The following is a 16,810-nucleotide window of genomic DNA, read 5'->3' on the forward strand; positions in this document are numbered from 1 at the left end:
AAAAAAGATAGTTATATAACTAATTGATTTATATTAAAATGTTGAATTTGTATTAAACAACTGTAATATTACATAATTAACCAATGTAAGGATGGATATAAAAATAGATGACAATGAGAAGGGGTATAATATAGAATAGAAGGGAAAAATTGAATTTGATTAAGGTTAGAGATGAGGATAAAGGGTAATATTGTTTTTTTAAAAAAATAGATGAATAAATATGGCAAAAAGGAAATACAGAAATTGTAAATTTAATTGAAATGACTAAACACTGTTTAAATTTGTGAACCAGCCAAATATTCAAAGAAAATACATTGTATGTTTTTATGTGTGTTTCTAATTATTGCTATTTATTCATATTTGTTCTCTTTTATTCTTTAAAGTTTAACAATTCATTCTTTATCTTAATATTTTTATATTTGTTTGGGGTTGGCTTTCTTCCTTTTCATCTTTTTTATTGTACAGCAATCTTTCTCCTCAAACCTACCACCTCTCTCTTTTCTTTCCTTCTTACTCTCTCTTCCCCCCACCTTTTTCTTCTCCTCCCTACTTCCTCTTCCTTTCTCTTTCTCTCTTCCTCCCTCTCTTACCCTCACTCTTACTCTAATTTCCCTTCCCTTCCTTCATCCCTCTCTATTGCTGTATCCTTTTATGCATATGGATTACTCAGAGGGCTGAAAAAGTTATTTTTGACTGGTCCTCGCACTTTTGACCAGTCCTCGAACTTACGACTGTCCTCACATTTTACATTTTTGCCCTATCTTATCACCATGGTGAAGCGAAGCAGTTGTGAAATGAGTGACATGGTTGTTAAGAATGTTGCACGGGCATAAATGTGAGGATGGTCATAAGTGTGAGGACCAGTCAAAAGTGCGAGGATCTGTCAGAAATCACTTTTTTCAGCCCCCTGAGTAGTCCCTATACACATAGGGTCACATGACCAGCTAGCTACGCCCACCCAGTCACATGACCTCCAAGCCACGCCCACAAAATAAGCAACGCCCACAATGGTGTCCCTCTTTACCAATGTTAAAATCTGGTCAGTTTACTTTATAACTTCCTAAGATCAAAATCTTATTTAGCTTTTTGCTGTTTATTTCAGATTCTCTATATTCTCAGGTTTAGGATTAATTTTTTCTTTCATTCAGGATTAAAGGCAGACTCACCCACTGAGTCATTCCAAAAATCTCTTAATAGCTTAGAAGTAGTTAATGAACAATTTCCAAAAGTGATTAGAAAGAGAGGTTTGCAAACCTAAAGTCATTTAAAAGTTTTTGCTCTGGTTGTGAACAGAATAGCTAATTCCATCATCTCCCCACACAAACTCCTGTAAAACTGCTGTCCTGCAGTCTTCCTAAAAGAAAGCAGCTGTCCATATCACATATTTGGCAATTGCTGTTCACTCCTTATCCAGAGAAATCCCAAGAACCAATCTTTTGACCTGTTTCTTGGTTTTTCCTGTGGCTCCACATTCAGTTTGCCATTCCTCTTCCAGAAACACCCCAAGCCACATTTTTCTCCCCCCCCTTTTTTTCCCCCAAGACATACATATACGGATGTGAAAGGGATGCATGATATATGGTTTTCTTCTCACACTGATACTAAGCATTTAAAATCTCTCCTTGTAACTGCAATAATTTCCATACAGATTAGCAGACAAACTTGATCTGTAATATACCCATGTCTCTAAATTGCCTCTGGTTTTCTCTCAATATTCCAACCCACTAGCAGAAGTATGATTCACTAGTGGTGGGTTCCCAGGAAATTAACATTCCTTATTTCAAGTCCTCTTTGATCTTCTATATCACAGTTGTTATTTACCAGTGCCAACAGCACAAACATTCCTTATTAAAAGAAATCAATTCCATTGAAAAGCACTTTGAGAAGTCATATTTTTTGTACACCCTCTGGAAATAAAACAAAAAAAGAGAGCTTTACTCAGGTTATAAGGTAAACAACTGAATGCTTTGATTTTACAGTAATGTTTTGGCACACTTGAATTACTCTCTGTAAAAGTAGGTTAGCAATGCCATAAAGCACTAACTAATTTCAGAAAATAATCCAAGAAGTGGAAGAATTTCACAAGATACTGAAACAGATGTAACATCTTATTGAAAGAGATTTTAGAACAGTTTTTCCTAACCTTGCACTTTTCAGATGAACATGAAATTGTGCTCCTCGAATTTAACAATATTGTGACAGACTGGGTGTGGCCAAAGGCTCACCAAATTATAACTTTAAATATGAAAAAAGGGTAAAATGATTGAATGCATTCCTGATACCATACATCTGAAATGCGGAAAAGTATCATTTCTCTGATTCAGTTGAATTTATTTTTACTGAAGTTAAACCAGATTTAGCTTTCATTCTGATCCCATCTGCTACCTTTTAGAGCATAGTGCCTAGAAAGAATGTGTACTAAGAAATGACAGCAATATAAAAATGAAATGGAAAATATATGTCTTTTTAGTATCAATTCCTGAAATCACATCAGCTTGATTGGAGGTTTTGATGACAGAGATTAATTTATAGGATGATAAACATTCTATATCTATATCTAGCTATACATAGTTACATATATGTAACTATATGTAACACATACATATATGTATACTAAAATGAAATTTAGTGATTTTAAGACAGGAACCTTATAAACACCTGCCTGTAAATAGGTTAATGTGAATTCAGTGGAAATGATTTCTGCGTGGGCATAGAAATAAAAACACCCTTCATTCCTCTGGGCATAGAAAAAGAACATCAAATAACTTGTCACCCAATGCAAATATAAAGGATAAAAATTCAGCATTTTCTAAGTGCTTCTTCGGTAAAAAGAATTAAGCTAATTTCATGCCTCACCCCCAAGATATAGTATTATACAGCCTTTTTGGTTCAAATATAGGCCTGCCAGTAGCTTAATTTTTCCTCAACACAGCCATCTTGGACAGATCATTATTATATCCCATTTTACAGTTATAGCTGAGCAGTATAAATAATCAGGCGAGCTACAGTGTCAACAAAATTATCCAGGCAGAAATCCAACTGTATCCATGATCTTCATTGGCTTATTTTAGTCCCTTGATACTGGTAAAGCACTTGGCTGGTGGCATTCAGATCACCAGCTCACTGCTAGAAACAGTTGAGGAAGAATTCAATGCCTAACAATCAGTGGAATATTTCCAAGTCTAATTTAATTAAGGGGTGTCTGACAGGCTTAAACTCCAGATTGTAACTACAGGAACAGGGAAATTTTGGAGATAGGACAGTACTAAGACAAACAAAACTACACCAGAAGGGCTTTTTCACACTTTGCCAATCAAAATGCTGCAATGCCATATCTAACCCAATACCACTTTATGGTGTGTGTGTGTGTGTGTGTGTGTGTGTGTGTGTGTGTGTGTGTGTAAATGTAAGTGAGAAGGAGGGAGGGAGGGAGGGAGAGGGAGATGACATGGCATTTTTCCTATTGAAACATGCATTTATTTATATCCCACCTTATTTTTTCTAATAAAAACTCAAGGTGACTAACACCTACTACTACTTCCTCCTATTTTAAACACAACAACAATCCTGTGAGGTAAGTTGGCTGAGACAGAGTGACTGATCCAAAGTCATCCAGTTGGTTTCCATGCCTCCTGGTTTCTAGCCTGGTGCCTTAATCAGGGACCAAACTAGTTCTCATAGTAGAAACTGCAATAAATAATGTATTTTTTTTTTATTTGAAAGTTTGTAGATGATGGATGGATGGATGGATGGATGGATGGATGGATGGATGGATGGATGGATGGAGAGAGAGAGAGACAGACAGACAGACAGACAGCAGGCAGGCAGGCATGATAGGTAGGTAGGTAGGTAGGTAGGCAGGTAGGCAGGATAAACAGATAGACAACCAGATCAAATACAAACAAGTATTTCTCTTTGAGCTAAATGAATCAAGATTCTATAATTCTTTGCTCCTGAGAAATAAGGAAATATACACCTACAAATTTATTTAAATAGATGGATGGATGGACAGACAGACAGACAGACGAGAGGGAGAGGGATTGAGTGAGAAGGTAGATGATAGATGGATGGATGGATGGATGGATGGATGGATGGATGGATAGATAGATAGATAGATAGATAGATAGATAGATAGATAGATAGATAGATAGATAGATAGATAGATAGATAGATAGATAGATAGATAGATAGATAGATAAGACAGACAGACAGACAGACAGATGAGAGGGAGAGGGATTGAGTGAGAAGGTAGATGATAGATGGATAGATGGATGGATGGATGGATGGATGGATAGACAGATAGATAGATAGATAGATAGATAGATAGATAGATAGATAGATAGATAAGACAGACAGACAGACAGACAGACAGATATCAAGACAGCTCCATTAAATGAGCTGCAAAAGACAAACCAGATCAGCAAATATCTATCATATCAATCTTCTTACTCTGAGCCTGATATAACATGGAATGCAAGAGAAATAATTGGTGCAAATATTATTATTGCTAAATATTAGCACATTTTGGAGGACTAAAGAATATAGAGGGATCTTAAAACAAACCACTTTTTAAAAGTGCAAGCTCAGCCATCTTTATTTACTGAATGGTTATGAAAATTCCACTTCTTTCTTTCCACCAGTTAATGCAAAATGTTAATTATCTCTCATTCTATTCTAAATTAGGATAAAAATATAAAAAGACTAAAACAAGATACCAAAGCATCTCTGGAACTGTATTTTTATTAGGATGCTAAATTATATATACATAGCTTTCCTTGAATATAAATTTTAATATTGGTTTGTGCTGGCAGTATATAAAGATTTAATATTCTCCCTTAAATCAACACATAATTAAATTCCATCTATCTATTTTAAAAAAAATAATGTGATATCCAAAGGGTTGCATCTAACCATATCTGCAAAATCCTAAGGATTATGTTGCAGATTGTAGAATGAATTATTTCCAGCAGATCAAAGCAGCAATCCCATTTGGCTTTCATAAAATACCAACATTCATAATTACAATTTCGAGATCATCTACCATTGCTGTGAATTGCAAATGCAGAATCATGTAAAGAAATAATATGATATGCAGAATTACATATAATCAGGCAGCAACCAATTATTGTTTGGAGAAGAAGAAAGTGACTATAAAACCAATTTGTAAGCTTTCTGATGAATGATTGACTTTCAACAGCATAGAGACAGCCCAAAATATTTAATCATTCCCTGAGCTTCACTTTCTAACATTGCTTATTAAAAATGCATTTCAAGGTAAAGTACCAATTCCAAATATAGTACAAACAAATATATTGTATTCAATACACTTTTAATTTCTACAAATTTGGGCTGAAAGAGAATGACTGGCCCAAAATCATCCAGTTGGTTTTCATATTTTTTCAGGTTGCCAGTGAAAATGCTATAGTGTCATATCATTTTATGGTAGATAGATGAGGGAGGGAGGAAGGAAGGGAGGGAGAGATTAAAAACAAACAGCATCTATCAAATCCTAAAAGTTCACACAGCTGTATCAAGAATAAGTTATTTCTTTAAAATGTGGCTTCATTTTATAATGTCTCTGCAACTACGGAGTACTTAGTACATTTAATAAACAATTAGCTATTCTATTGCTAGTTCCTCATGGTCAACATTTCATACAAATCCATCTTTTTCTTTACAATTATGTTTCAAAACAACTATCCATCAGGGATCTAATTGGGGGGAAATAGTTACTCTGTACCACTGAAAATGGATTTTATAACTGTTTTGCTTGCCCCCAAATAGTTCAGAGCAATCTTTGTTATGTATAGAGGAAGAAAGATTCATTAATATTCTGAAGAAACATGCTTTTATTTGTGTGTTTAATTGCTTGTCTGATCCAGCTGCAAAAACTTTCAACCAAAACCTAAAAACCTAGGGTCTGTCTTAATTACTGACTTGTCATTGGAATCACCACAATGAGAAGCTTTGTTAGTGTAAGGCATATTTCTTTCAAAGATTTAGACAGATCTACTTCTCATATTGGCCAATTAAATCTCTTCAGATGTTCACCTTCAGCAAAAAGATGACACAGAATGGGCCGTAGCGGCTAAGACCAAAACATCAGATACGTTGGTACAAACACTTCAGGAAAACCTATTAGTCAAGAACAGCAACAATGGAGAAATACTTGGAAAGAAATCTCCAAATAGAAAGAAAAATACAATCAGAATTGTAGCATGTGGAAATTGTCAATATAGTAATATACAGACCTATAGTCTACATAGAGATAGATATACAGTAGAAAGAAGTAGTCCCTGCCGATTTTAGTCCGCTAGTCGTTGCCAACTACAAGGAATGGTGCACATCTCTGTTTCAAGGCTGTTGAGCCAGTGCTGTCTGAAGACCTTTCCACGGTCATGTGGCCAAGTATGACATTCCAGAGCACCATTTCTTCCCCAACAAAGTGGTACCTATTTATCTACTTGCATTTACATGCTTTTGAACTGCTAAGTGAGCAGGAGCTAGGTGAAGATGGACACCCACTCCACTCTATAATGCTCGAGTCTCAAACCCGGGCTGTTAGCTTTCCAAGCCCACAAACACAGCACCCTAACCACTGAGCCATCGCACCGCCCATATACTGTAGAGTACTCACTAAATAGAGAGGGCACTTTAGTTGCCAGCTGGAGATGAAAAAGCCATCCTTAAACACGTTTAATATACATGTGAGTATATATGCTTTAAAAGAGGACGCGGTGGCTCAGTGGCTAAGATGCAGAGCTTGTCAATCAGAAAGGTTCAAATCCCTAGTGCAGCATAACGGAGTGAGCTCCCATTACCTGCCCCAGCTTCTGCCAACCTAGCAGTTTGAAAGCACATAAAAATGCAAGTAGAAAAATAGGGACCACCTTTGGTGGGAAGGTAACAGTTTCCATGTGCCTTTGCTGTTTAATCATGCTGGCCATATGACCATGGAGATGTCTTCGGACAGCGCTGGCTCTTCGGCTTTGAAACAGAGATGAGCACCGCCCCCTAGAATCAGGAACGACTAGCACATATGTGTGAGGGGAACCTTTACCTTTATACATGTTTAAAATTTTCATTCCTAAACTGACAGATTAAAAACTAAGTGATAGCAAAACAAAGCTACACATAGTTCTTGTTTAGCTACTGCCTCATTTAGCAACTGTTCATAGTTATTAGAGCCTTGGTACTACAGTGGTTTAAAGCACCCTGTTATTAACACAGCTGCCTGCAATTTACTGCTGGTTCGAATCTCTCCAAGGCTCAAGGTTGACTCAGCCTTCCATCCTTTCTAAGGTAGGTTAAATGAGGACCCAGTTTGTGGGGGCAATAAGCTGACTTTGTATAAATATACAAAAAGTATGAAGGCTATTGCTTAACGCACTGTAAGCCGCCCTGAGTCTCCGGAGAAGGGCAGCATATAAATCAAATTAAAAAAAAAAAAATTATAGTGATGAAAAAGTAATTTTAACAGCCATTCCTCACATTTACAACTTCTCAGCTCTGAAAAATGAAACATAATTGTTGTTTTCACTTAGCAACTTCTTTGCTTAACAACCAATTCCCAGTACTAATTGTGGTTGCTAAATGAAGATCTGTATTTCTAAAATGAATCCCAAATCTGAAATGCAAAGCATTAACATCCAGGTTTGTTACTTTATTTTCCCACAATGTCTCAGAATCTGCAGCAGAGTTTTTGCACATGTTTCATTTAGTAAATAAAAGCAGATCAAACTAAATAAATTGATATTAAGAAGCAGGGCACCCAACTGAAAAGTGGGGACATCTTTGCTTCTTTACCATAGATAATTGTATATGAGAGAAGCAAGACATTAAATATATGATTGTAGTGGATAATCATTTAAATATGTGCAGCATATGTGCAGCAATGTGCAGCAGCTCCCAAAAAAGCCAACACAGTTCTATGCTACATAAACAGAGGGACAGAATCAAGATCACATGAAGTGTTAATACCACTTTATAATGCCTTCGTAAGGCCACACTTAGAATACTGCATCCAGTTTTGGTTGCCACGATGTAAAAAAGATGTTGAGACTCTGGAAAGAGTGCAGAGAAGAGCAACAAAGATGATTAGGTGACTAGAAGCTAAAACATATAAAGAACGGTTGCTGGAACTGGATATGTCTAGTATTATGAAAAGAAGACAATGGATACACTTAATACATCTGCATTTGAACAATATATCTTGCAGTGGGTGACATGATAGCAGTGTTCCAATATTTCAGGGGCTGCCACAAAGAAGAGGGAGCCAAGCTATTCTCCAAAGCACCTGAGGGTAGGACAAGAAGCAATGGGTGGAAATTAATCAAGGAGAGAAGCAACCTAGAACTAAGGAGAAATTTCCTAACAATTAGAACAATTAATCAGTGGAAAACTTGCCTCCAGAAGTTGTAAATGCTCCAACATTGGAAGTTTTTAAGAAGAGGTTGGATGACCATTTGTCTGAAATTATATAGGGTTTCCTGCCAAAGCAGAGCATTGGACTAGAAGACCTCTAAGGTCCCTTCTAACTCTGTTACTCCATTCTATTCTATTTCTATTCTATTCTAAATCAAAACACATTTACAAATTGCATCATCCTAAAGCAGTGTTTTTCAAACTTAGATGAAGATATGTGGACTTCAACTCTCAGAATTCCCTAGCCAGAATTCTGGGAGTTGAAGTCCACACATCTTCATCTAAGTTTGAAAAACACTGTTTTAAAGCTTCACGCTGACGATCCTCTTTTCCCCTCTTTTTTATTTAATACTGTGAATCTGAAGCAAGTGTGCAGGTCAATGGCTTTTCAACAAAAGAGAGGCAGAAAAGTATCTGACTCACTAAATGCAGGTCATATAGGAGTCTCCACTTTTACTTCTGACACTGGGGTTGGCAGTTAAAGCATTAATGTTACATGGCAAGTAATCCAGACATCAGTTTTATTAGAGAGCCTAGTGTCACGCTGCAAGATATATTGTTCAAATACAGATGTATTAAGTCTATACATTGTCTCATTTGTCGCCAGGAGCCGGAGGCTTTAAATGTGAGGAAAATATCAGCCACTGCAGGCTTCACTAATACAAACACCATCAGATGCTCAGCTTTATAGGATTAAAAAGAAAAGAAAGAAAGAATCAAACACATGCCTTAAACTAAGTGTAAGTGTAATTTAACACAAGGATGCAACAAAATCAAAGTAATGTATACAACCAATATCTGCAGCATACTTAAACACTCATTGAAACAGAATTTTAAAAATAAAACGTTAATATACAGCATATGTTCTGTAATACACAGCATATTTACTTTAATTTGCATGAGAAGCCAGGAAAATGTGATTAAAAATTCTCAACAGAGCTGAGAAACTTCAAACAATTTCATTCCCTATTGTCCCACTCATTATTTCAATACCAACCTATAATATTATATATATATATATATATATATATATATATATATATATATATATATATATATATATATATATATATATATATATATATATGCAAAAATATATAAGAAGACAAATATATATATATATGTATATATATATATATATATATATATGTATATGTATATATATATATATATATATATATGTATATATGTATATGTATATATATATATGTGTATATATATATATATATATATATATATATGTATATGTGTATATATATATATATATATATATATATATATATATATATATATATATATATATATATATATATAAACCAGAGTAGTTCTTTCCTTAATATTAGCCTAAATTAGCTTTGTATGCAATGTAATTAACCTGCCAAGGTTGATTCAAAAGGTAAATACAAGAAAATGATACTACTATTTACGGGACCGCCTACTACCACAAGCAGTCTCCCACCGGCCGGTATGTCTCATAGAGAGGGGCTCCTCCGGGTGCCGTCAGCTAAACAATGTCAACTGGCGGCCCCCAGGGGAAGGGCCTTCTCTGTGGAGGCACCCACTATCTGGAACGAGCTCCCCCCAGAGATGCAGAGGATCCCGGATCTACGCACTTTCCGCCGTGCTCTTAAGATTCTCCTATTCCAGCAAGACGGCCTGGCCTAATTTTCTCCCCTGTTTTAAAATTCTTTTACATCGAAATTTTAATTTGTTTTAAATTTTGGGATTTTTAATTGTCTTGGGCTAAATTATTTAATCTGGTTTTAATTATATCTTTTAACTTTTGTATTTATGTATTTTATTTTGTGCCTGTTCACCGCCCTGAGTCCTTCGGGAGTAGGGCGGTATATAAATCTAATAAAAGACAAAGCAAAAGACAAAGACTATTTCAGTTTCTCAAAAAAGGGGGAAATCAGTCTAGTTGACTAAAATGTGCTTCAACTCTGTTAGATTATACCTAGAAAACTTAGAATTTAACTAATTAGAATAAGAAACCAATGAAATCTAATGTTATATACCGTACATATACATGCTAAATGAGATCGATGTTATATACTGCTTATTTAACTGAAATATATACATCTTCTGACTATAGACAGTCTGTTTTGACAAACTGTTTCCTACTTTGAAAATTAAAAAAATTCACTATTAATTTTGGGGTAAAACTCTTCATTTGTTTGAATCTTTGTTTATTGCAAAACTGACAATCATAGCTTCATATTCTCTAAAAATTAAATGGCCCAGATGAATCTTGTTACCTATGCTAATTTGAATGACTGTGACATGAGTCTCTTAAGCATTTGAACTCATGATGTGCCCTCTTTCTTTCAAATAATGCTTTAATGATAATCAGTTTGAAAATATATTATTACTAAAGCATTTCTTTTGCTTTCCTCTTGGGACTAATTCAGTAGAGATTCTGGTGGGTTTCAATTCATTCATCTGAGCTGATAGGAACCTACGTGTCCATGACAGTAACTTCCATTATTTTCAGAAGTTGAAAATATATAACAGAGATCTCTAATATAACCATATTGACACCACACAGTAACCAGGCATCTCTCACCAGAGAAAAAAAGAGAAGATAATTAAAGAAGCATTTGACAGACAAAAATGTTTGGCACTTCTAATCATATTTATAACTCTTGCTGAGATTTCAAAGGCTTAAACTTGTCATAGGTTAGGAGATCACTGTATACATATTTATGTTCTTAAAGGACTGGTCAAATACATCTCACATGTCATTACTAGAAGGAGGAAAGAAGTTACTTAGAAAGAATAAGAGTCTGAAGTTCTAGTTTGATTGATCACTATGCATGAAATATTTTCTAGGTGAGGTGTGGCTTTGGGTCTTAAAATCTAAGTATTGGATCCTGGCATGACCTCTATAAATCCTGATAGATAAGAATCCATGTTAACTGAGTTCTCTTGCTAGAGAGGAAAAGTAGCAAATGCTTCAACACCCCATCAGTTCACAGAGACCTTGGCTTTAATTCCTACTTAATTGTTTATCCTGAATTCATAGCATGTCTAGCTAGCTTAGTTTTATTAAAAGCCATTCAAGATTTTTATCTCACTGTGCCAAATGGATCATTACACTGTCAACACTTATCTTTATTATGCAAAAATATTCTGAATTTAACTCCTTTTCTTGAACCAACCAAAGAATGCATTCAGGTCTAAGTCTGTTTTTCATTAAAAGACAGAAAGAGAAGGGGAGGGAAGGAGGGACAGAGAGAGAGATAGAGGAAAATCAGGGAGGGAGGGAGAAGGGGAGAGAGAAAAAGATAGGGAGAAAGTGAGAGGGAGGGAGAAAAGGAGAGGGAGGAGGAGAAGAGTGACTGAAACGCACTGTTGTGGATACCACATTTCACTTATAATAGCTGTTTTATCTAAGAATTTAATGATCTTTTCTCTCCACCATTAAATATATCATGCACACTTACAGAAATTTATGAGTTCAATATGGCAATTTAAGTTTTGGCTTTGTAATTTTCTGAGCCTTCTTTCTTGTCATCAATCAGAGTAGGTCTTTTTCCCCCCTTTTAATGGATTACTAAAAATTATTATCCATATATCTTTTATACCACAATATATATCTTTAATTCCAGTCTAACTTTAAGGGGTTGGTGGGGGGAAACAAAAGTTAATTAATGGGAATCATTCTGATACTTCTAGACTAGCATGAATATTGTTCTTCCAAGGTATCTTCAATGATTGTGTGGGAAAGGTGACATGATATACACATGAAAGTCCCATACTACATCCCGTAAACCAGCCATGCAAATATGGAATGGCGAACGAGAAAATGGAAGTTATGCGCAAGTAAAACTCTGAATGCAAAAGAAAGCATAAAGACCCAAGAACTATCTTTCTGTCTCATCTATCATAATTCTAGATTTTCTCTTCTCAGGAAACTCTTTTCAGCACTTTATGCTAATGATCCCAAATCTAGCACTCTTCAGATACCTTAATTTCAAATTATCTCAATCCCAGCCATTGGGATTGATTGATTGATTGATTATTAACTAATCATGTGGCTTGCATTCATCTTGGATGTAGAACATCGAATGAATGAATGAATGAATGAATGAATGAATGAATGAATGAATGAACGAACTCAGACACGCAAGAACCATTCCCTATTCTCATTGTCCTAATTTTTGCCTTCATTTTATCCCACATGACTTGTGGGTCAACTCAACACACTTTCAATGACGAGAGGAATGTTTCATTTGTATTTGACATATTTTCTAAGTTAGCAAGGATTTAAAAGTGAAAAGTCATCAACGCTAAAGAATGAACATTTGAGAACAAGTTACCGCATAAGATAATTGGGGAGGGGGATTTATGCTGAGGTTGTGGGTAACTAATCTACAGCTTGAAGACTCATACTGGAACTCAAATCATACTGAAAATTAAATGCCATTGTTTGAAGAGTAAAGAAGCTGTGACATTCACATTTCCACCCATGAAAATTAATTGCCTCTAGCCAACATACAGTGGGCAATAGAAATTTCTTCAACAATTTCATGCTCCTCTTTCCTTATTTCTCTCCCTGCTTTTTTGCATGGAAACATAATGTAAACATCGTATCTTTTCTTGCTTATTTTCCACTTACTTTAATCTTGTTTACGTATTTAAAACTCTACGGGGATTTTATCTTAAGGCTTCATAAGATCCTTGTTTTCCATGTACGTTTCTTTTGGTCAAGGAAACAATGATTGCCTCCCGCTGCCATCTCATCTCCAAGGATTTGCCTATATTTCTCTGTTTCATCAATTTCAATCTATTTTTTTAATCTCTTATGTCTTTTCTCCTATGACCATAACTTCAGTTTTCCTGTCATTCCTGCTGTATACAAATGCATATTCACACAGGCACACATTTCAGTAACCTTATTATCAAGGTATTAAAAAAAAATCCAACTTCCATATGAGACAGTCTGGGTACAAAATAATGTCTTATTGCACAAGACCGGTTGCTGTGGAAATTATTATGCTGTCACAAAGGATTAGAATTTAAAATGGGAAATAAACAGCAGGAGTAGATAATACCTTAAAGATCCTGCTTTAATGAAAACATCTCTGGTAATTAAAAATGGTGAGAAAGACTGAAATACACAGATGGAATGGTTTCAGAAGAGGGCATTTTTGTGTGTTTTTTCCCCCAGATGAGCCACATTTTCAGGAGTTTAATGTCACTTTTAAATTGTCTGCCTCATTGGAAATCATTTGTTCATTAAAGCTTTCTATCCCTATAAATATGGAAGGCACTCTGGAGCCACATCGCACATAATCAGAACACAAGCTTTATTCCATCAAGCAGCACCATGTCTTCTCCGAGGAATCGCTTTCATAATAAAAGAAATAATTATCAGATTTCATCTATGCAAATATTAAAAGAAGCCTTTGAACGTGAAATTCTTTAAGAATCTTGAATTTATAAACTATCTTACCCTTTCGTATGTTGTTAGCATTTATGTATGCATATCTTCATGGAAGGCAGGTACATCATATTATCGAGGTCTCTCTCAGCTAGTATGTGTTTTTATATGTGTGTGTGTTTGTGTGTGTGTGTGTGTGTGTACACACACACACACACACACACACAAACATATTTGTTAGAAATGACAAAGGAATTCATTCTTCCCTCCCCAAGCCTTTATAAAAAGAGACATTAATAATTTATATACAAGAAAAAGCAGCATGTATCTATCAATGTTTCAGAGAACAAAATAGATAATATTTATTCTGCTTCCCATAATTATTTTATTTAGTATTAGAGACCACTGAATCTGAATCTTCTTCAAAGCTCAATGTCAGGGTTCTGACCGATGCCCTAATTAAATCATGAGCTTCATGGCAGGGTTCAAAAGAAATCCAGTTATTTTTAGGAGCTTCATGTTGGCACGGACCAAATGAAGACAACTCTGACCACTTAATTTACATCCCGACTCTGACCCTGTTTCCCCCTCCCTCCAATGTGTGTCATCAGTCACATTCTCCAACGAAGCAATTTCGCGGGTTATAGAGATCACTCCCCTCTGGCCACTGTGGGTTTCTGTGGAGACTACCTCCGCTTATCAGTTGGAATGTGCTTTGTTTTGACTGAGATGCCAGCTCCTTGATGCAGCTGCATTCATTTTCTCATCCCCCTTGCCAATGGAGAGCAGGCCAAGGATGCTTTGTGAGTTGACACTCAAGATGGCTCGGTTCTCCTTCATTCATCTTTCACTAGTAAACTTATTCAAGCCGAAGTTCAAAAATAGCTGCTTTGTCCCACAATATGAAACCAGACTCATAGTTATCAAAACTTAAGACTCAAAACTGTACAAGAGATGAGGCCATGGGGAAAGAGAACCTTCAAATCAGTGTTACTTTCTGGGGAATGCTTGAACAGATCCCGGTCAAGGTTTTTCAGAAGTTTGCCATTACCTCTTTTCTAGAGCTGAGAGAGATTGACTGGTCCAAGGTCATCAGGCTGGTTTTGTGCCTAAGGCAGGACCAGAACTCAGTCCAGAATGGGATAACTTGTCACGGCCAACTCGCTGCAGAACAATTCACTATGGCCAACTTACCGTGTGGTATAACTCGCCACAGGACAACTCAATAATTCAATTTAATTATTTAAAATAATTTTTAAAAATATTTTTATTTTTATCATTCACATTTAATTTTGTTCCGCCTTTGGCATCCTTTCTTTAATCATTCTATTCCACCATTTCTTCAATATTAGTATAAAATTTTTCCCACGTTGAGCTGACTGTGGCGAGTTGCCCTAGTCCCAACTTAGTTCTCCCTGTTTCTAAGGTGATGGCTTAGCCACTACACCAAACTGGCTCTCTATACAATAGAAGAAAACCATGGCAATTCTTGTCTGAAGAAGCTACTTGGATAAGCAGTGAAACATTTCAAACCAAAGAAGAAGAAAAAATCCAATTGCCATGGCTTCTAGATCTGACTTCCAGACAAGATGACCGAGAATCTTCATCAACATATTGACTGGAATATATTGTGCAGAGAAGGCAAATATCTACCATTATATCAGCTGAAGACAATGTATTTTCCAAGAACAAAAAGGTAATATTTAATAATTAATTGCTCAGGGCTCATTTATAGTCGACTTGCTTATAAGATTTTCTCTACTGTGAGCAACTGCTTTGCCTAGCTTATAAAACAAGGATAAGGTTGACCTGCTGCCTCAGTTTCCTTGTAAATGTCACCGCACAAGAGCAAAAACTAATGACCTACTGGTTCTCCTGCTCCTCTTTTTATTCTGAAACTGATCATCCAATGAACTTTGTACAACACTTAAGTGATTAAAAGGTGCATAGCTCCATTATGCAGGCAACACCCTCCACAGTAATACAGGAGAAACCTGGCACATTGTGATAGATAGAAAGATGTAAATGAAAATTGCAGACACCTCTTCCTATTGCGAAAACACAATGCATGTATTTCTTTATGGAACACTACACAACCCAGCTTTTAGGATAATTCATACTTTTCATGTCTTTAGGGCTAACTAGAAATAATGGAAGGGTGAAAAGCAAGGGAAGAGATAATTCCATATCAGGCATTTGATATGGCTCCTAAAAATAGTTTTGGTGGGCTTGTATGTAGGACTCTCTCTGTCACTCCACTGTGGCTGTCAGAGCAGCAGATTAGACAATTAGACTGAAGTGAAAAGCAGTTTGCACAGTTGACAGATTAGAAGCAGCAGTAACAATTCACAGAGAGCAATTCCTTTTATTCCACCATCTGCCCAGAAACATGCCCTTATATACAACTAGTCTTCTTCCTCTGATCACCAAGTGAGAAATCACCTGGAAAAGATTGCATAAGTGAGATACTGCTTGGTCTCCAACCCCAAGACAATTTCCACTGTGACACCTGGCAAAGGCAGGCCCAACCATGTCACCGTGGCACTTCTGGAAAAATAAACAATTTTAATTAGCCAACTCATTTGTAAAGCAATTAAACCCACTATCAGTAAGATCACTTCCAGTTTTGCTGAGCGAGTAAAGAAACAAATAAGAATGCTCCCTCTTTCCAAAGGCATCATTAATGGTACATGAGCAAATTGCTAATTTTTCACTTATTAGCTTCAATTCTACATTGGTTCATCAGTGGCTTTAAAGGAGCTATTAGCTCAAAGGCACAAAACTTTCCAAGAGAAAAAGCTTTTTCTCTTTCTTAATAGTACACAGCAAAAAAGGCAGTACTTAGTTAGTAAATTGAAAGGTGATAGGTTAAGGAATATCTCCTATTGAAGTTAACCACATATATTCAAAACAAGTTCTACTTGAACAGTAGTGTTTAGAATATAACTGCTAAAATACAGCTGTGTGGAACTGAATTGCAAATATTAACACCTTTGTGTC

The 16,810-nt window shown here is 35.8% G+C and overlaps 1 protein-coding gene across 18 annotated transcripts in view; it reads right to left on the reverse strand.

Annotated features, from left to right (window-relative positions):
• The window catches only part of PARD3 (par-3 family cell polarity regulator), a 650,052-nt gene that overhangs the window by 415,548 nt on the left and 217,694 nt on the right, over positions 1-16,810 (reverse strand). Inside the window, exon 1 of one of the 18 annotated variants that reach the window (XM_087893019.1) lies at positions 13,046-13,377. The exons of the other annotated variants lie outside the window; for them this stretch is intronic. The gene's annotated coding sequence lies outside the window, so the exon portion shown is untranslated. Of the gene's footprint in view, positions 1-13,045; positions 13,378-16,810 lie in introns of those variants that run through there. 18 annotated transcript variants of the gene reach the window in all.

The sequence above is a fragment of the Pantherophis guttatus genome, chromosome 4, assembly GCF_059756535.1.
Source record: "Pantherophis guttatus breed Tessera chromosome 4, ASM5975653v1, whole genome shotgun sequence".
In the NCBI taxonomy this organism is placed as follows: domain Eukaryota; kingdom Metazoa; phylum Chordata; class Lepidosauria; order Squamata; family Colubridae; genus Pantherophis; species Pantherophis guttatus.